At 43.4% G+C, this 19,670-nt stretch overlaps 2 long non-coding RNA genes across 2 annotated transcripts in view; one reads left to right on the top strand and one right to left on the bottom strand.

Annotated features, from left to right (window-relative positions):
* LOC139057892 (uncharacterized) overlaps positions 1-19,670 on the bottom strand; it is a 69,113-nt gene that overhangs the window by 21,800 nt on the left and 27,643 nt on the right. The gene's annotated exons all lie outside the window — the stretch shown is intronic.
* LOC139057890 (uncharacterized) lies at positions 11,395-19,283 on the top strand. The gene is made up of 6 exons (XR_011513071.1): positions 11,395-11,811; positions 13,965-13,994; positions 14,072-14,164; positions 15,145-16,332; positions 16,965-17,027; positions 19,063-19,283. It is a non-coding gene; the product is annotated as an uncharacterized lncRNA (long non-coding RNA).

Raw genomic sequence — 19,670 nt, 5'->3', positions numbered from 1 at the left:
AGTTACTCAGGATGATACCGATCAGCCGCGCCCGCAATAGGCCTAAACTGCGCATTCGCGCCCTGTATTGGGAAAGGGCATTTCTTGCAACGCAAGAAATTTTTTTACCCCCTTTCACGTAATGCTACGCATCAAAAATATACGCAGCAAGACATGTAAGGCAGCTACGATCCGCACGACGTTTTATTGGGTTTGTGTGCGTCACCTTGTCAGTCTAGATGGCTACCCTAACTTACTTTGTTTAATGAAAATACTCATTATCGTTGTTTCAAAATAAATATGACCCGCCTGCAAAAACATTATGTGTAATTCAGTACAAGAAGTATTCCACCAATATTATCGTTTGTTTTTTTCTTTACACGATGGCACCAATTTGCGTCGCTGGACAAATTACGCTCAACAGTCAGTGCGAAACTGTGAGCCAGAACGAAAGGAAGAAATCTGCATCAAATTTTGGGTGATCATATTATTTCTTGTTTCTGAGACGGACGCCGAAACGTCTAACGTGCACTGTCACAGCTGAGTCCTTCGTGAGGTGCGACTCTTACCGCTAGGTGCATAAAAGCATTATTCAAGTTGAATTTTCCCGGGAATATGTCAGCGTGCACTATGGAACATCACTACATGGCAGTGTAGACTTTTCTGTGTGACGTTTTGACGGAACATTGCCACTATTTACTATGCCATCCCTTCTGCTGTTGCTTCCAGACATTTGATAACCGCTCAAGATCTGTGAAGGAGCGGTGGGTGCTACGCGTTGATTTTAAACGGAGGCGCTCCGCTGTTGGTTCCGTCAATCTCTTCGTTAGTAACTGCACTTAAAAGATAATATATTCTTTTAAAGCTCCACTTTTGATAGGAAAAACTCACGATGTTTATATTTTAGATGAACAAATGTCGGCTAAACATGGGACCTGTCAGTAAGCCACGCAATGCCATCACGCTTTCTTTTTAGTTTTTCTTACCACGTTCGGCTTGCATTGGGCCGGACCATTTGACACTACCGGTCCGCCAATTGTGGATTTCAGAGCTAATGCCACATTTATGACGCATTGCTACTAGAACACAGTAATTACGTATCACAGCGACAATTTTTTTTTCCTTAGGAAATGCGTATAAGGCCTTCAAAAATGTTATAAAGAGATGTCAGAAAACCAAAACGAATATTTGTCGACGACTGAGACCGACAGCGCAGGACGCACTAGCCACAAGCTTTCAACTCACCACAGTGCAGAGACTGGCCAGCGCAGCGCCAAATGTTTCTGTTCATTGTCAAAAAAGATGAAAACAAGCTAGTTTGCAAGAGCACAACCATAACGTAGCAGTAATTATGAAATTAAACACGCTGTATATACACACGTGAGCCCAGACTGATGGCTATCACTGAACTTTAGGAGTTTTCTGCACTTACACAGTCAGCAAGGCGGTGACCTCGGCCAATCGATCTCGCCGCGAATAGTGTAGTAGAATTTACCGCGCCCTATAGTGGAAATTTTCAAAACTTGAGCGGCGGAGCCGGAAGGGGGGGGGGGGGGGCGGGGGGGTATACCAACCGTTTCAAGCAGTCTTCACGGTGCGAGGGCTGGCGTGGCGCGGCAGAACAGTCCCGCAGGCAACCTCACGCGCGAAATTACGCCACTCAAGTTACCAGGGTCTAATGCCGACATGCAGACATACTTCTAAGCGTGCAAACATTTTACACTAGAGAAAAATCGAATGGAGCGCTCGGGCTGATTCGTTCAAAGGGATCTAACATGGATGTGAGCAGCAGCGGAAAACATTGACGTCAACACCCGACCTCACCAAGCGTGCGACCTCACGCAACCTCAATTTCGCGCGTGAGGTTGAGCTAAACCTTGTCGACATCAATCAGAATTTCTACCAGTCGCCAACCTGACCTAACTTTGTGAGGCGGCCCACGTTTGGCCACACGTACTGAAGAGCCGCAATGGTTAGATTTATGAAATAAACGAAACATTAAAATTTACGCTAGCAATTATTAGCAGTCCTTATGCGAACTTTCGCCGTCGTCGTAATGTTAAAGGATAGACAGTTGGGCGAGTTGGTACGGTAACATGATTTTGGCTTCCAGGGCGAAGTGAAATACGGACACAGAAAGGAGCAGAAAGGACGAGCGCTAACTCTCAACTAAACTTTTATTCAAACGAAGAACATATATATAGGTGATTGCAAAAACCATAGTATCAGAACATGACAATGTAAAAGTATCAGTTAAACATGTCAGTGGGTATGGAAGTCAAAGAACAAAAATTATTTCAGATTAGTACACATATTACGAAGGTACTGGAATTCGCAATCTAACAGAGACAACGAAGCATGACGGACGCAAGTGTCTCCTAATCTTTTTATGTGGAAAGCCTCGATAATTTCCCTCGTGGTCTGGCATCTGTGTCTAGAAAGAATTTTTGTGTCTTCAAAGAAAGGTTTGCATCCACAATCGAAACAATGTGCAGCTAAATGTGATGCGTTAGGGTTGTTTAGTGAATGTTTGTGTTCTTTTAGTCTAATGTTAATGCATCTAACACTCTGTCCAATGTAAGCTTTCCCACACTCAAGTGGAATCTGATAAACTACGCCCGTGTTGCAAGGCACTAAAGGGGACACATGTTTAACACCGCAATCATCTTTTCTTTTTTTGCCTTCCTGTTCAAGTCTCCTATTTATCAAAGGGCACATGTTAGCCAACTTTCGTGGGGCCGAGAAAACGGTACTGACGTCATACCTATTGGCCACATTCCTTAAACCATGGGATAATCTATGTACGTAGGGTACTACAGCAAACTTTGTTCCTTTTTTCTGTTTTTCTTGTTCCTTACCAGGGCTTTTAACCCATTTTACAAGTTTTTCGCAGGTTAGTGATAATAAATGCACGGGATAGCTAGCTTTTCCAAGCCTTTCTATCTGTTGTGAAAAACTTTGTTGCATATTGTGCGGACATGATTTAGTAATGGCAGACCTAAGAGTTGAATAAGCGTGCCTTGCAACACGGGCGTAGTTTATCAGATTCTACTCGAGTGTGGGTAAGCTTACATTGGACAGAATGGTAGATGCATTAACATTAGACTAAATGAACACAAACATTCACTAAACAACCCTAACGCATCACATTTAGCTGCACATTGTTTCGATTGTGGATGCAAACCTTTCTTTGAAGACACAAAAATTCTTTCTAGACACAGATGCCAAACCACGAGGGAAATTATCGAGGCTTTCCACATAAAAAGATTAGGAGACACTTGCGTCAGTCATGCTTCGTTGTCTCTGTTAGATTGCGAATTCCAGTACCTTCGCAATACGTGTACTAATCTGAAATAATTTTTGTTCTTTGACTTCCATACCCACTGACATGTTTAACTGATACTTTTACATTGTCATGTTCTGATGCTATGGTTTTTGCAATCATCTGTATATATGTTCTTCGTTTCGATAAAAATTTAGTTGAGAGTTAGCGCTCGTCCTGTCTGCTCCTTTCTGTGTCCGTGTTTCACTTCGCGCTAGAAGCCAAAATCATGCCGTAATGTTCCTTGTAAACTCTATGCGCGATAAGGTACCGCACCGTTTGATGTAGGTGTGTGAGAAAGTGTGCGAGGGTTACCCGAGAATTATGGTGGCTCGGTGCGCGCCTGTTTTCCCGCGCGCGCAATTTTCGAGGACGCGTGATCGAGCGCGTGGCAGGAGAGAAGAGGGCGATTTTGCTCCTGTATCCGTTCCGTGCCCACGCTTGGCTGCCCACGCAGCTGGGTGTATGCGCGGCCCGCGTGCCGTATTTTTAAGGTTCTCTACGGCGAGTGCAAATGCCGAGAGCGAGCTGAGAGGGCTGTGGCTCCACGAGCATTGTTCTCCCGATGTTGGAGGTCGTGTATCAGACGCAGTGAACTGAAAGGCCGAACGAAGAGTTCGCTTCTCTCTGACTGAGCTCTTTATCATGCCAACGTCGTTACAGCAGGTGTCATTGTAATTGAGTGAGATGTTTCATTAAAGCTTCTTTCTGGGCGAGTTGGTGCATACTTGACAAAAAAATTGTAACAGCGAAAACACATGCAACCACAAAGTATCAAGGACGAGACACAAGCGGTGTGTCTCGTCCTTGATACTTTGGGGTTGCATGTGTTTGCGCTGTTACAATTTTTATGTCATGAGTGAGATGTGTTCGTACTTGTTAATCTATTCAGTAAGTGAAGAGAGGGAGAGATAATTTATTTGAAAGAAGGCAGAGAGGTCGGCCTGAGCTAAGGTGCTCTAGCCTGCTACTCTGCACAGGGGAAGGGGGAACGGGGACATAAGGATGTGATGAGGGATGATGATGTCATAGCAAGAAGGATGCGCAAAGGTGAAAGCAAGTTCAGCACTCTGATGATAAACATTCACAAATGTCATCCATGAAGCCACAATCAGGTTTCGTATCAAGTCTGTAGTCACCAATTCGAGTGAACTTAAACATAGAGGCGCTAGGACGAAGCTGGTGTGTGGGCCCCGCCTGCGTGAACAGCACAAGCGCCAAACAAAATCTTTATAGCATATAAAGACCTGCAATAAGCGGCTCTAGCACGGCGAGCACTTGTAGGGCACATTTAGTGGCCGGAGTCTCGAGACCACCGAGAATCATGTGCATTGACTCCACTAGGCGCTTCAGCAATTTTTGTACATTCTCCCTCTCATTGTGTTCATCTCCTTGCTTGCCCGTAGTGTCCCCGGTTTCATTGACCCTATAATTCTTGGCTTCATGGCGCAGAGGACCGCTAGTGCCCGCTGGCATGGCCGTGGGCCTAGAGGGCAGCAAAGGCCATTGCGTGTCTGTAAGTGAAAGGTTAACTGCAATCAATATGGCCGATCATTGCACGAACCGTTACTTCGTGTACTTGTCTTATGTTTTTTTCTAACAAGGGCTGCGCCTTTCGGGTGAAACTGTGACTTTTTTGTTAAGACATTATGCGGGAACCACGGCAGAATACTGCTGCAGGTGGCCCTTTGTGTGATTTTTCACTCTGCAGCATGTCAAGTGGATTTGAAAATTCAGACATAAAAACAAAAAGGTACTATACACCCTGAACCCTGCTTCGGAGCAGCTATTGTGTGTATCATTTCAACGAACAAAATAGAATCCCACGTTTGGCGTGGAAAAGCAGAAACACTGCAAGAAAAAAATTAATAAAGTACCGAACTTATTGTCACGGGAAGTCACGGCCAAAAGCAAGCAACACAAATGCGGCAGACAGCTGCGAGTACAGTCAGCAATTGCCGAATAAGAATTGGCGTGGCTCTGGGCTGGTCGCTATGCATGACGCAGCAAATCAGGCGTGTGTGACGTCCCTGCGATTCCGCCATTACGTCATGGATGATTTTATGCTCTAGTCCTAGGAATGCTCGAACAATTCCCTACAGTACCAAGTAGCCTGTACGAAATGGTGTAACCCCGGCCATCGTTCCATTGTGGTGTTTCATGCGCAGGTGGGAACAGCTGCCAAGACTTTTCCGCACCTGGTAGGTAGGCCGGCAACGTCTAGATTGTCTTCGCAATACGTTTTCATGTGCGAGTTATTTTCGAACGAACGATAAATCATAGCTCAAGAGGACAAAGGCACAGTGCACAGAACAGGCGCATAACTTCCAACTTAAGTTTATTTGAAAACATCACAATTTAAATATATATGCGCATGACAACCATGAAGCATCGCGTTGCTTATAGAAGTCGGAAGTTACCAATGCAAAACCCACACAAAATCCAGACAAAGGCAGTGGCACCAAACTCCATGGCGGAAACGCCTTACAGACATGGCGGTGGCGATAATGTGCTATCAAGATTGCCTCTTAACGACTTCTCACTGCAAAATATTGACGTCAGGTAGAATAGCGCACGTGCACAGGACATCTGCGAGAAACAGTAATTAAAAAAATATCCAAACAAATTCCTGAAGAACTAAGAACTTCACCGGACGAAATATGATACTTTAAAAGGAAGGATTGCGTTAGAAGCCCATATCCATGAAAGGAAAGTGGAACAACAGAACCTATAACAAAACTTTAAGATATGAATAAAAATCAAGAGCTGCATCAAGACAAAAACATTAGAGTACTAAGCTAAAAAAGCACGGTGTTGCTTCAGAAAAAAAAAACAGGAACATTACACATATCCTTCCTAGGAAGGCAATTTACTATATATAAATAAGCGTTACGCACGGCTTAACTTGCACTGAGTGGCACTGAAACAACCAAAATTCATGGGATCGAACTGAAACTTTTTGAAAGGACGTGATTAGTGTTCCCGTGCTTTTGCTCGTGTCCTTTGTTTAACATAGCGTCCTGTGCAGTTTTCCTAATATTGCTATTCCTGTTGATGCCGCTCTAGGTTCTTGTGTTTTTCTTTTTCAAGTATTTCTTTTAATTTTGTGTTAATTGTTTCTTGTTGTTCAGTTCTGCTCGATGTTCCTCTTCCGGCTGTTGGTTACTGACGCAGCGTTCGGTTTTTACTGTTATGTCATGTTTCATTTGGTTAAGTCTGTAATGCAGTGGGTTATCGCTTGGCCATCTTTGTGGGCTTAAGGGAAACTCTGGTGATTTCTCGATGTCAACGGAGGTCGATGAAATTCGTTGGATACGTTTATCTGCACACTCTGCTCATGTCCTCAAAAAAGCTGTATTGAGAGGTGCACGGATTTTTTACAAATTAATTTAATAAATTGCTTCGAAAACCGTACCTTACCTGCTCCTCAGTTACAGGCAACATTGAGCATGACGTTGGGGGAGTACCACTCAGGGCATGCAATGATCATGCAGACGACAGCGACGAGAGCATGGAGGAGTCGACGGTCGTGAGCTAGTGCTTCGAGTTAAAAGTTACTGTCCATAGAATTTGCGTTCCCTGTGAACGCGCAAGTGACGAGGGGTGGCAAGTGGTGTTGCGTTGTTGGCTGCACGAACTGCAGCCCTCGCCATACACACACAGAGTTTGAGGTTACGCCAATCCCGTTCGCATCCCGAACGCATCCCGAACGCATCAGGATGAAGATGATGAAGGTAACCAAACCATCATTCCAGCCCATCGCTTCTCCCGCAATACGCATCGTAATGCTGCGTATCTACGACGCTCCCATTCCACTACGTATCAACATTCTTTTTTCTACACACTGCCCGTGAATGGAATACCATCGCCCTCATAACGGACATTTTTCGTTTCAAAGATGCCATCAAAGACCATCTTTCAAGTCACACTACCTAACCTGACACGCCATTTTTTCAATATGTGCCCACCCCTCATGTAATGTCCCGTCTAGGGAGATTTGAGATATAATAAACAAAGAAATAAAGAAATAAGTAAATAAATAATTAAATAATGTCGGACACCTCGTTTGTGTCTATTCCGGCTGGTACTGCAACCTTTTAACCAGCGCAATAACGAAGGCTTTATCGGAAAGCACCGAAGAAATTTTCTGCGGATTAGGCAAGCTATTAAAAAGTGACCATCTAGCACCAAATTTTGCCCACTGAAGTCCCTTTTACAGACAAAGCAGCTGACCTGCAACCTATTGCGTTCTTACAGATCGCCCGATGTTCGCGCCAGTAAATTCATGAGAAGTACACAGCAAAAATGGGATCGAGTTTCACGAAAATTGGCTCCTGATTTTTTGAAAAGGCACTTTGACGCCGGAATGTCGCTTTATCAACTATCTGTGCGATGAGCTCCTGCAGAGCTTCAACTGCCTTCCACGACAACCGAACTCCAACGAAAAGTACAGTGCCAGTACCACCAAGTCATTAGCCGATCGTTCATCGACGTAGTCAGTATGTAACAGTGGTACTTCACTATCAGTTTCGACGGACAGTTACGCCTCAGAACATTTGGAGTCGTTCTCAGGTTGACAGCTATCGTCTTGCATCATTTGCTTAAAGTCTATGTAACTGTCAGTATGCGGCACACCTGGCGCCGACACCACAGCGCCGTTGCCATCGTTGACTTCCAACAGGGCTTGATGCTAATCGCACTGTGACATCGTACGTCATTGAATATACTTCTTGTGTATCTCGGAAGGTCAGGCGCGTTGTTTAAGGGTCCTAAATACTGCTTTTGAGGACCCATGGTCGCTAAATATGGAGCCAGTAATGGCCCCCACTACGGCGAGAGCTGAATGACTGGATCGGGTTGAACATGCTGAATGGTAGTCGCGCGAAGAAAACAGAATTCTAAAAATATTTCTTCGATCGTTATTTTTTAGTTTTATTGTCATATAATTGTCGTTGCTGTGACATTTGCTTTCTCACTTATATATATTTAGTAACTACGATATTTTTTACTTTGGCGAGCGCTCCAATCCAATCCGGTCCAATATGGGCAAGTTGTTACTCTAGGTCATGCGATGCTTTGAGCTTTGTCTGCTTCTCCTGCGAAAAAGTTTGCCGTCGTAAGATACCTGAGGGGTTCTGACAGAAAAATTCGCATTATCCCGGCCTCGGACATAGAAAATCTTCAGCCCCAGAACCATTTAGTCTTCGACAAGCACATCAGTTATTTGGCATTTTGGCGTGACCCATGAACCAAGGAGGCACAGGCTACTATAACGCCCAAGTCCTCATGCTAGCAGGTATGTGGTTGGGAACCATTGAAAGTCCCTTTTTTTAATCCTTGGTGCTATTATTATAGAGTGCTTAGAAAACGCAGCCGAAGTCCACTAACGAAGTATAAAAACTTTATACGTCAGCGATTCGGCGTGATCACGACAGTACTAGCTCGAACGAAGGGGTCGAGACGGGCACAAGAAAATGTGGAAAAAAATGTTAGTGTCTGCTTTGCGAACAAGCAGTGCAGCAGTGAAGTACGCGATTATCTGAAATATGCGCTAATACAAAGATACACGCGATCGCATTAATTTTGCCAAAGCACTTTGTGTATCTAATTTCACAGATTCAATGTGTGTTCGCTTCCATTTTTTATATGCCATAGAAACAGGAACAAAATCGGGAGACGGCAAGGGCTGCCATGTATAGCAGCATCTTGAACAAAACTCAAGATGAACATGCCAGTTTGCACCAGGCGCAGCGTCCCCATGAAAATAATGTTGCAGGCATTCGCCAACCTGCAAGTCACTAGAGTGAAGTGAGCTCACGTTCGGCTGGAAAATTTTAGAACGATGTGCGCTACTAGTACAACTAATAACGCATTTTATGGAGAATGGCACAAGCGGGCCCGCACTGTCACTAGCGAGTCGAGGAGCTCTGACAGGGACACGGATTTCTTGTGCACTCAGTGAACTAAATGCAGTGGAGGATGCACACGTGGATGGCGAGGGCCACCGAATTCAAAGAGAAAAGGGGTTTCCTCAGGGAACGAGCTCTTGCCCTCGAGAAACGCCTTCAAAGCAACATTTTCATAGTAAGTATGGCATTTTATTACGAATTCTTTCACGAGCGCACTTAGATGAGGCAGTAGCGCACTGCTTACCTTATGCTAACTAGCTTTATTATAGTGGAAGGCACACTTCCCGAGCAGCTCTGTCGGGGCTAATGGAGCAACAAAGGTTTCATATTTTATTACTTCAAATTGAGTAAATGTATTAGGCTATCAACCTTAAGCTTTTATATACTGACTTAAAAGTGTGTGTCAAGATTTTCGGGTGGTGATGTTTAGCAAATACCGCTATGCGGCGAAGGTGCTCATTTAGAGAAATTCTGAGCCCACAAAAATTTAAACATTTCCACTCGATCCATTCCGAGCATGCTCATGGTCAGAGAGGAAGCTGCTGCCAAGGTTGGCGTCAGAAGCGATCGAGCCCAGACCAAGCAAGCGCAAATCAGCAGCATTAGCAAAGGTCTTACTTCTTTATTATATCTAAAGCATTATATGTCCCTGGAGGCAAAAAACCCAATTGTACCAAAAATAGCCGATGGGGCAAAGAGTAAAAAACTGCTTGTCGTCGCTGCTGCTACTTTCCGAGAAACTAGAGCTGCTGTCAGAATCGCTCAGGGCAAAAATCACTGCCGCACGGTTAAATGAGACCATTTCGAGAATGTAAACAACTGCATAGGGTTACCAATCAACGCCTCAAAAAGAGCCTAAAATAGCCAAGCCACTCGGACCATTCCGAAGTTACGCCAAAGCATCGTCAGAGTTCCGGAGAAATCCATCTCTGCTCGGCAGATCAACGAGCAGCGCTCCGTCGCGGAGCCGGTTGTTCCCAATCGACCAGTGGAAAACGCAAACTTCCTTTAGGACGACAAGTGGAATTCAATTTATTTGCCACCGAGCAAGAAACCGTGCTCCAGATCAACCAGTGCAATCGACCATTATATCTCAACGTTTCAATGTCCCATTGTTAAGTACAGACAAGCGGAGCGATCGGGCCATTGCTCGCGTGTTCATCGTCGTCTTCTTCCACATCACTGCCCCACCAACTCAACTAAGCATGCCGCGCGGTTAATTAATATAAAGCTAACTAATTCACTCGAACCCATGACCTCTGGTCGTAGTCGAACCCGCAGCCTTTGGTGTTAATTAGAGTGAAGTTGATTAAGACAGAGTTAATTGAGGCAACCTCAATTTAAACACTCTAATCCACGAGCTTTATTGGGAGAAAGCAAGTAAAAAGTAACAACGCATTCGAATGAGAACGTCAAATAATGTAATTGATGTCTCTTGAGCGCGCAGGTTTTCGCCTCCCCACTCTCTTGCGTATGCTAAAAGTGCGTGTCCATTTTGTTAATGCCAGTTTTTCGGGGACAAGACACACAATACGTGCACAACACTGATAATGCTAAATAGGCACGCCAGTAATTCTTAACTGGCCTGTTGAAGTTAAAAGTGCCTCAATGAGCGCTCTGTGCTCTTTGTTTCTCATCTGTGTGTCTCGTCAAAATGTTGCGCAATCCAACCTCTAAAATGACACCAAGTCATCCAGTATCGTAATCCATACTAGTTAGTTCGTCTTTGTTCTTGCAGATTTCTCTTATATGCGCGAAATGTTCTATGAAATACTCTATGGCAGGTCGTTCATCCGCATCTGCTCTTCGAACATAGATAAGCTGTGCATGCACATCAACGTAACCATGTCTTATGGCACGCCTACCGTTTTATCTGTCGGCTGGGAGCGAATTCCATAAGCACTGTTTCGTAACTATGTAACATTCGCTTGGGGATGTCCCATAAGAATATCGCATCCCAGCAGTCCAAGAATATGTAGTGGATCGTTCCTTCTTTGTTGCGAGGAGGAAGAACTTTATTAAAAACACCCGTCAATGAACGTCAGAAGAGAAATGCTTCTCCCCCTTCGCCCCTAGCCGTCGGCCGGAATGCCTTGAGACGCAGCAGCAGCAGCGAATTATGTAGTTTATATTTCTAGGCAACAAATGTACCCTTTTCCTGGAGCCAAGGCTTGACCGGAAGCGTGCCGCTAGGAAGATGAAAGAACAGAGACTTTGTTGATGCTCTCAATGAATGGCATCCTCTATACCCTCTTGAGGACGTCTTCTTCGTGTCTGATAGCATACAAGGTACGATAGAGTGGTTCCGGCAACATAGATCAGGGACATGGTTCCGGCGTGCATCCGGCCCGCCACGGCAGGTCACGTAGCGGAGTGGAGGCCAAGGAAGAAGTTTCCATGAGCCAGACAGCTGGTAGATCTGCTGTCGTCGGACGAGGCTGCTTTGCAACACTCACGGTGACAGCAAGGCACTCAGCATCATCCACTTCGTGGCGGTGGACGCTACGGCTGGTTAAAAAAGGCGCCCGCGAACCTACCTACGTTTGCAGTTCGGTGGGGGTGCACATGGAGCGCACAACTAAAAGATATCTGCTCTTGCAGGTGAGATTTGTCAATTTCTATTCGTGTTTCTCTAGTGTAACACGTGTGCACTGCTGCCGAACGAGCACTGCCCTGTCCAAATTGTCTAAGTTGTGCGCAATTTTTTTCCCGGATAGTAGCTACATAGCTATATAGAAGAAGTAGAAGCTCCCAAATTATTGCGTATCTGGTTTCAAAGTGACATATCCTGGAAAGCACAAGGGGAAAAAATGTCGCCCGAACTTTGTAATATTACGGGATACTTAAACAGAATCAGGGATTTGGTTCCACTTTGGCTTAAAAAGATACTTTATTACTCCATGAAGTTACGATAATTCACGACTTTCATATTGTTTACTTGTATGGGGTACAACATATTCACAGAATTATCGACATTTCAGTCTTACAAAAAACTGTCTTTAGATATTTCGAAATCTACAGGGGTGGCCTTCAAGATTTGAGAACGCATACTTTATTCATTAAACACACTATGCTGATAGCCAACCAGATATACTATTATAGATTTTTGCAACGTATAAAAACTTACAAACTGCACACATCAAAATCTTCTAAATCAAACTCTTACCATTGCCTATGCAAGAAAAATAGGGAAACTACAAAGTCTCGAACAATTTATGCCAGAGAGCATTAGAATCACCAGGTTCCTTAATTACCGAAAATTACTAAATCACCTAAATTTACCTGATTATAGCAAATTATCTAAGAAATATACAAAATGCTCATTATAACACATGGAATGGAATATAGATATTTATAGTTTTGCATTTTACGTTGTAACACATTGTTATGTTGTTTCTTCGGGGAAGAGGGGGAGTCGATAATACACTTAATTTGTACTTACCGTGTTACTTCCCTGACTCCGGAAATTGTATCTAGAGATTCACAGCCAATCTGTATTATTGTTTTAAGTGTATGTATTCCTTTTCTATTTCGCGATAGTAATCTGTTCAATTTTATTTGGTTGATATGTTTACCTCCGTACTGCACATGTGACATTGATTTCAAAGGATGTCGCCATTATATTTCATATTATGCACCGCAGTGCTGAATGCCAACAGGAGCGGGAGCCATTTATCAGGCCTTTGTAGCCTTTGGCTCTTCTTCCGTTTCTTTAACAGAAACAAAAATAAACTTTCACTTTCATAATGACGCAATTTGTGCGCCCTTTTTCTGCCATGGCTTTTTTGCTACGGCTTTCTATTGACGGCAGAGTCGCACAATGCGTCAAGTAATGCTGTCGCATTAAAAAGAAAGTAGAAAAGCGTTGTTTTGAGGTAGCTGGCTTTTCTGGATGCCACAATATCAGTGACCGGATCCCCAGAATTCTCCTCACAACCAGGGTGCAAATTCTTGCCTAAACGAAAACTGGTGAGCTAGCGCATGAAAACGTCAATTAGTAGTAATTGTGGGTAACAGCTGTGAATTCATGGCAATTAAGATGAATTACGGCGGATTACACTGAAGTAGAGTGAATCAAAGTTATAAAAAGGTATAAAAAGGTTAGGGCAAGGTTACTCAAGGTGGAGTAAAGTGAATTAAGGTGGAATAAATTGAATTAAGGTGAAATAAGGTGAATGAAGGTGAATTAAAGTGGATTAAGATGGTTTAAGGTGGAGTAAAATTAATTAAGGTTAATTAAAGTGAATGAAGGTGAATTAAAGTGGATTAAGGTGAATTAAAGTGGATTAAGGTGGATAAAGGTTTGTACAGATTAGAGCAAGGTGGATTAAGGAAGATTAAGGTAGAGGTGTAAAGTTAGAATAAAGTGACTTAAGGTGGAATAAAATGAGTTAAGGTGAAGTAAAGCGAATCAAGGCGAATTAAAATTGATTAAGATGGATAAATCACGCAAGGATACGTAAGTGAGTAGTAATTTTTACCTAAAAGTGGTATCTATCCTACATTTTTCAGCACTAGAGGTGAACTGTATAGTCGCAAGTATATTTCATTTTTCTCAGGCTGAAATTCACAGAAGCTTCGTTGTTTGGAACGGTTGCTCTCGTGGGCGATTTCATCCCCTAGTTGCACATACATTGTTAACTTGTTAGCTCATGGAACAGAGCTGTAGCCGAAGTTCAGAAATATTGCTGCTAAGCGCGCTGATAACGTGTCTGAAAATTGACGCTTTATTGTTGCGCTTGGCTTTACTGCAGAAATCTTGGTCCGTGAGGAGTCAGCTTGCGGTGAGTCTCTTCTACTTCTCTGGCCGGTTGAAGAACCGGTTGAAGAACCAATCCTCTCATGTGCCTTTCCGCATCAGGTTCGGCTCTGTCTTTAGGTTCCCCTGGGTCCATAGAAGATTCTGCCTCACCTGTCCATGATTCACAGCAGCCAGTGTTGTCTGCACCACCAAGTATGCCTGGCCTTGTTCTAGCCTATTAAGCATGTCTAATAGGGTTCAGTATTTTCAGTTGTGAACAACACGAATGAAAATGTTTCACAACGCTGCTTTTGAGCATTTTAATTTAAATGATGAGCTCAGCCTGCACCCCCTGGAATAATAATGCTGCAACAGCTGCACTTCCTCTGCATTCTGAGATCTGTTCCCAGCTATAGCAACCTGTATTAGTCTGTGTTCACTTTCAATTTCAGCTTTTATTGGTCCGTTAAAATTTTTCCGCCGACCATTACTTCATAAATAAAGGCTGAAGATACTTCTCTACACTAAATTGCGCGATGCGACAGAAACAAAACGTAATCAAGCAATCTTTATTTTGCAGGCCAAATCAGCAGCAATGCCCCAGCAGCTGCTGATTTTAGTCTGTAGATTAGTCTGTAAGACATTACCACAATTCAAGCTAATTTAAGATTATGCGTACATCTTTGACCTTAGGCAGAAATCTGGTGCTTTCTCGTTTTAAGTTTCCCTTGACATTCTTCTTGGTCTGCTGCGTCTTTATAAATTTGTATGCAGTACAAGACGTATTTATTCTCGCAGTTCCAACTCGCCAAGGAAATTGTGCCGGCCGATGCGGCACACAAAATGATACGAAATAATAAACCCACAGTTGTAGTAAAAGATACAGTTCAAGCTGTGGGGGGAAAGGAGTTCTTGGCAAATAAGAGCGTCACAACCGTGGTGGCGCCACGTAAAAGAAAATGCCTGGACGCTGGACAAGGTAGATGTTCTTGAAGGTAAATTGATAAAAAAATATTTAGGAACGATTGAACTGTTGCTGAATTGCATTACCGGCTCCTACAAGCCGTGTCAGTGGTTTAATTCACAAGCAGTTATAATTGTAGCTTCCATTCAAGGTTCTGCTGAGTTGCGCTGTGGCATCTGTCATTGGGGCATTTTAATTCTGTTTCAACATTTGCTCTTGCTTTTTACAGCCATCAATGGGATGCTGTTAAAAAATGAATGTGGAAGCGACAGCGCAGAACATGGGATCGCCTGCTGTGAGAAAAAATACACGGCGTGCTAAAGTCCAAGCGTCGCCTCGTAGGATAAGCTAAATAAAACCTAGCTAGCTGGATATTCTCTTTAATGCAACTTGGTATATCGAAACCAGTGGCCGGTTGGCCCCTCCTGCGGCCAGCCTGGCACTAACCGGCCTATGTATCTGCTGTTCCCAGTATCTACTGGTCCCGCACCTACTGGGAACTGGCGAATAACCACTTGAACTGGGACCACTAGTATCCCATTTGAACATTTTAACCTAATCAATTAATTAATTAAAAGAAATTCACCGCGAAGGCTGTGCTTAAGAACACATTGAATATGTGAAATGAAGAATGTGTAAGAGGAAAACAAAAAGCCAGGTGCAAGTGCAGAAATCAGCTACGACAAACTCCAAGGCAGTCGCGTCGGCAGACAGAACCTGCCATTATCGGCCGCACTGTTAGCCCAACAGTGCACTCAGGCCTCCTCACCCAGTAGTTGGTGAGTGCCACATGGCTTCCAACTACGACATGCTGCCGCGGGGAAGCCATTAATAATTAATCGCCATCCACCAAACGCACAACCGACGCAAACTCAACATAGGTGCAGGTACACAAGTCAACTAGCGAAAGCACTGGCAGCCTTCCAAAACGTTTCCAGTGGCGTGTGGCAGAGGGCAGCACATGAAAATCAAAAGCGCGGGTTCCGATCAGCAGCGAGCGCTTTCAGATGTCCAAACTAGATAGCGCCACCGATTCACGGTCGCGCTTGTCGTCTTAATTGCGTGTCTTCACTTCGGCGGCGTGTCCAAATTTGTCAGACATCTCATTCTGTGTTGGAAACACTGGGAGGCAAGAAGTTTGAAAAAACGGCCACTGCCGCCCGCTATGTCTCGGTCGTGGGTTTGTGTTGTGCGTCATTCTAAGCCGTTCTGTACGTTTGTACTGGATATTAACTGGAGTCATTTAGGTGTGCTGATGCTGTGTGCCGTGTGTTTTGCATCAGTGCTTCGCGACATCGGCTGTATTGCGTGTTTTCGCCGACGGCTTACTACCACAATGGCGGGATCTGCGTTCGCCGCCTTCGTGTCTCGGTGCGTCTTTGTACGTACGTCGCACGTTCGGATAACACTTTTTCCGGTAAGTGAAATGCATTGCGCTTCGTTTTACGTCAACAATGTGAACATATTTAGGGGTTACCCGCGACAATTCTTGATATATGGGCTCTTCTGCCCTGCGAGGTTTTACTTTTATACGAGGGTTCTGCTTGTGTTCAGCCGTTCAGCACTACCGCGCTCCACGACTTCCGCAACAACAGTCAGAACTTTGCCCTGCTTGTTGGTCTTTGTGGTTAACGTAGCACGAACCAACCGAAAGGAGTCCATTCGAAGACGACGCGCTGGCTGTAATGCTGAACCAGACTGAACTCGCCCTATTTTGTGTCCTTTTGTTCTTACGTGTGCGCGCGTGTGTCAGTTACTATGCAGTTTGTAGCGTTCCCACTTTATAGCAAAACAAAAAATATAACTGCAGTGTTTACTTCATCTATACAATTCCAAATTAAATCGTCTGCTGATGTACAAATTTCACTTGTGTTTTGTTCTAAATAAGCAGCAAAACCTTTAACCTAGTAGGTGCTTCATCTGGGAGTGAAATCACGACAGCTTGGCATTTATTAATGAATGACTGTGACTGGGTCACCTTATTTGTAATTGCAAATCTGCCTTTCAACTGACTTGATGCTATCTTATGTTGTCCCTTTCACTCTGTAGACGGCTGGACATCCTTCTTGTACCTTGGCGCTAGCTGGATGACGGGACCTCATCATGATCAGTGTAAGCCAATGTACTGTACCCTCTCTGGTCCTCCCAGTGCTTTTTATATGGCTTAAGGCCAGGGAGCGCTTCGTGGTAAAATAGTTAGTTGGTGTCTCACAAACGGCCATTTTTTTGCACTGGTCCATTATAAGCTGTCACTATTATAACCAATTTCTCAGTGCCAGTGTACATACACAGTTCTACTAATAATTAGTTTCCCTGAGCCTTACAAAATTTACGTGTAGGTAGTCATTGCTATGTAAGAACTCACAAATTAACTCTGCTGTGTCATAGAAGTATTCCATACATGAGTAAAAATTTTCTACAACAGTGTACATTACACCTTGCTTCCCTAATGCACAAATGTATTCAAGCCAGTATTTGATTAGTTTGGTATTCTAAATGTTTTCTGTGTGATTTAGTTTCTTTACAGGAACTTAGTGTACAGCATCAGCAGGCAGTCTAATTTAAGATTTATGTGTGCTGTAAAAGGTGTTCTTTGCCACTAGAATTGATAAAACATGGGCCAAGGCTTCCATACAAGGACAAACTTCAATTTCGCTCTACCACCATCAGCACTTGGCTGGCGCTTGCAAAATGAATCACATCAAGTAGCTTGTGCCAGACTGTTTTTTAACCTTATGGTGAGGAGATCACAAGGAGATCTGTGAAGGCTCCTGCGTCTGAGATATGGATTGCGCTGCAACATATATGCGTGTAGAACAGGCATGATGCTGAGGGTTCCAGCAGTTTGCAGAGGTGCTTTTAAAATTTTGTCATGACTGCAATTTTACCTGTGCTGTTTTTTATCACCTATTTCAATAATATCATTGGAGGTGTTATCAGAATTTATCAATCTCTTTGCTCTGGCCCATTAGCCTTCCACATTTGCCTTTTCACTAGGTGGGCAATTATTCTGCATGGACCATTACTTGAATACACCTTTTTGTGTGCAGTGGCTTCTCAGTTGCAATTCAGCATAGATGCTCAGAATTACCTGAGGCTATAGATACACTGATGAATTTGCCACCTATACGAATCACTTTGCACTTTCTCACGCAAACAGCATGTTAACACTTCCAAGTCAGTGGGCAATGTTATCGTTTGATCACATCATGAGATACTTTCAACTTTTTATGACGCATCATCCAAGGTGTTGCCTCATTTGTATGAGGTATTGCCCGAAGCCAATTAGGGTCACATGAAAATATATCACCAAAAGTGATTTATCCAGCTAGGAGTGTTGCTTTGGAACACTACTTTATCACCAGTCCTCCTTTGCATGCTACCTGCTTACTCTGTACTGTGTCATGTTTAAGTTTGAAAGAAAGGCAACAGCTAGGCAGCGCAAAATGCCAAACTTGCTTTTAGTTCAACAATATAAAATGCTATTTAACTTTTTAATTAAGTTAGTACATCATTTATCCGCTGAGTGAATTACTGTTTTAAACTGATTATATTTTGCAGGAAGCTTCTCAGACTTGTTTGACAGGTTGATAAGTGGCTTTTTAGCCACAAAACACCATACAATAAATTAAAGGCTGACTTTGATTCTGCTATGCAACTTAATGACTATATGCCAGGAACAAGGTCTCTGAGTTGTGGCGCTGGCTAACACTCCCAGCGTTCTACTAGGACACACAAATACCCAAGAAAGTGAAAGGGAAAACGACGCCGCTGTAGCTCAATTGGTAGAGCATAGCACGTGAAATGCGAAGGTTGTGGGTTCAGTTCCCACCTTCAGCAAGGTGTTTTTTCATCCACTTTAATTTCCATTAATTTATCGTTTCTTTATTTAATTTGTTAAGCACAAATAATTTCCCCTATGTTGTCCTTGGTGTCGGTGTTTGTTGGCTTCTTATGATAGGAAATATACTAGTCATTTTAAACATTATCGCATACATACCTTAAGATACCCGTAGTTTAAGAGAAAGGAGTGCTTAAATTTATTTTCAATGTGAGTCAAACTTCTTACTTAGCACATATTGCTAATTGAAATTCCAATTTCAACATTCCCATTTCTTCCCTTGCCCTTTTTTCCTGTTCTGTGCAGGTATTGCTTTCCTATGTCTACAAGAACCATCATGCGTGGCCTGTGACAGCAAGCTTTTGTGGGCAGCCAGTGCTCTCCTATGAAGGCTGGCCTACTCTGGCAGCGGCGGCAATCATCTTCAAGATTTATCCATGATCACCCTTGCTGCTATTTGTCACTCTTGTTAATCACACTTTCTGCATCTTTTCTAATTTATTAGGTAATAAAGTATGAGTATGTGACATGGTGTGAAGTTGATGCCTTGCTGCATTTTCGCTTGCAATCACCTTTTATGCGTGAAAAGCTCATCATACAGTTTATGAAAAAAATAACAGCATATTATGATTTATCTTTCAGTTCTTGTAACATGCAACGTACAAGGAATTCACTAATGGATGGTATGCCGAAGAACTCACCATTATTTCTGCGTGATGCTGTGCAAGCGTGTGGGGTTACCTTACAAGAGGCACCCACAAAGTAAGTTACAATTTACTTTTAAATGAAGCATGGACATCAGAAAAAAATATATTTATATTGCTAGTTAGAGTGGTTCGCAGAGTGTTTTTTTCAATGTGTACTATCCTTTATTTCTTAACTCATTGCAGCACAGTGGCTATTGTGCCCCCTGT

The sequence above is a fragment of the Dermacentor albipictus genome, chromosome 3 (genome assembly GCF_038994185.2).
Source record: "Dermacentor albipictus isolate Rhodes 1998 colony chromosome 3, USDA_Dalb.pri_finalv2, whole genome shotgun sequence".
Taxonomy (NCBI): Eukaryota; Metazoa; Arthropoda; class Arachnida; order Ixodida; family Ixodidae; genus Dermacentor; species Dermacentor albipictus.
The sequence above is the reverse complement of the archived record's forward strand: the minus strand, read 5'-3'. Positions and strand labels throughout refer to the sequence as shown.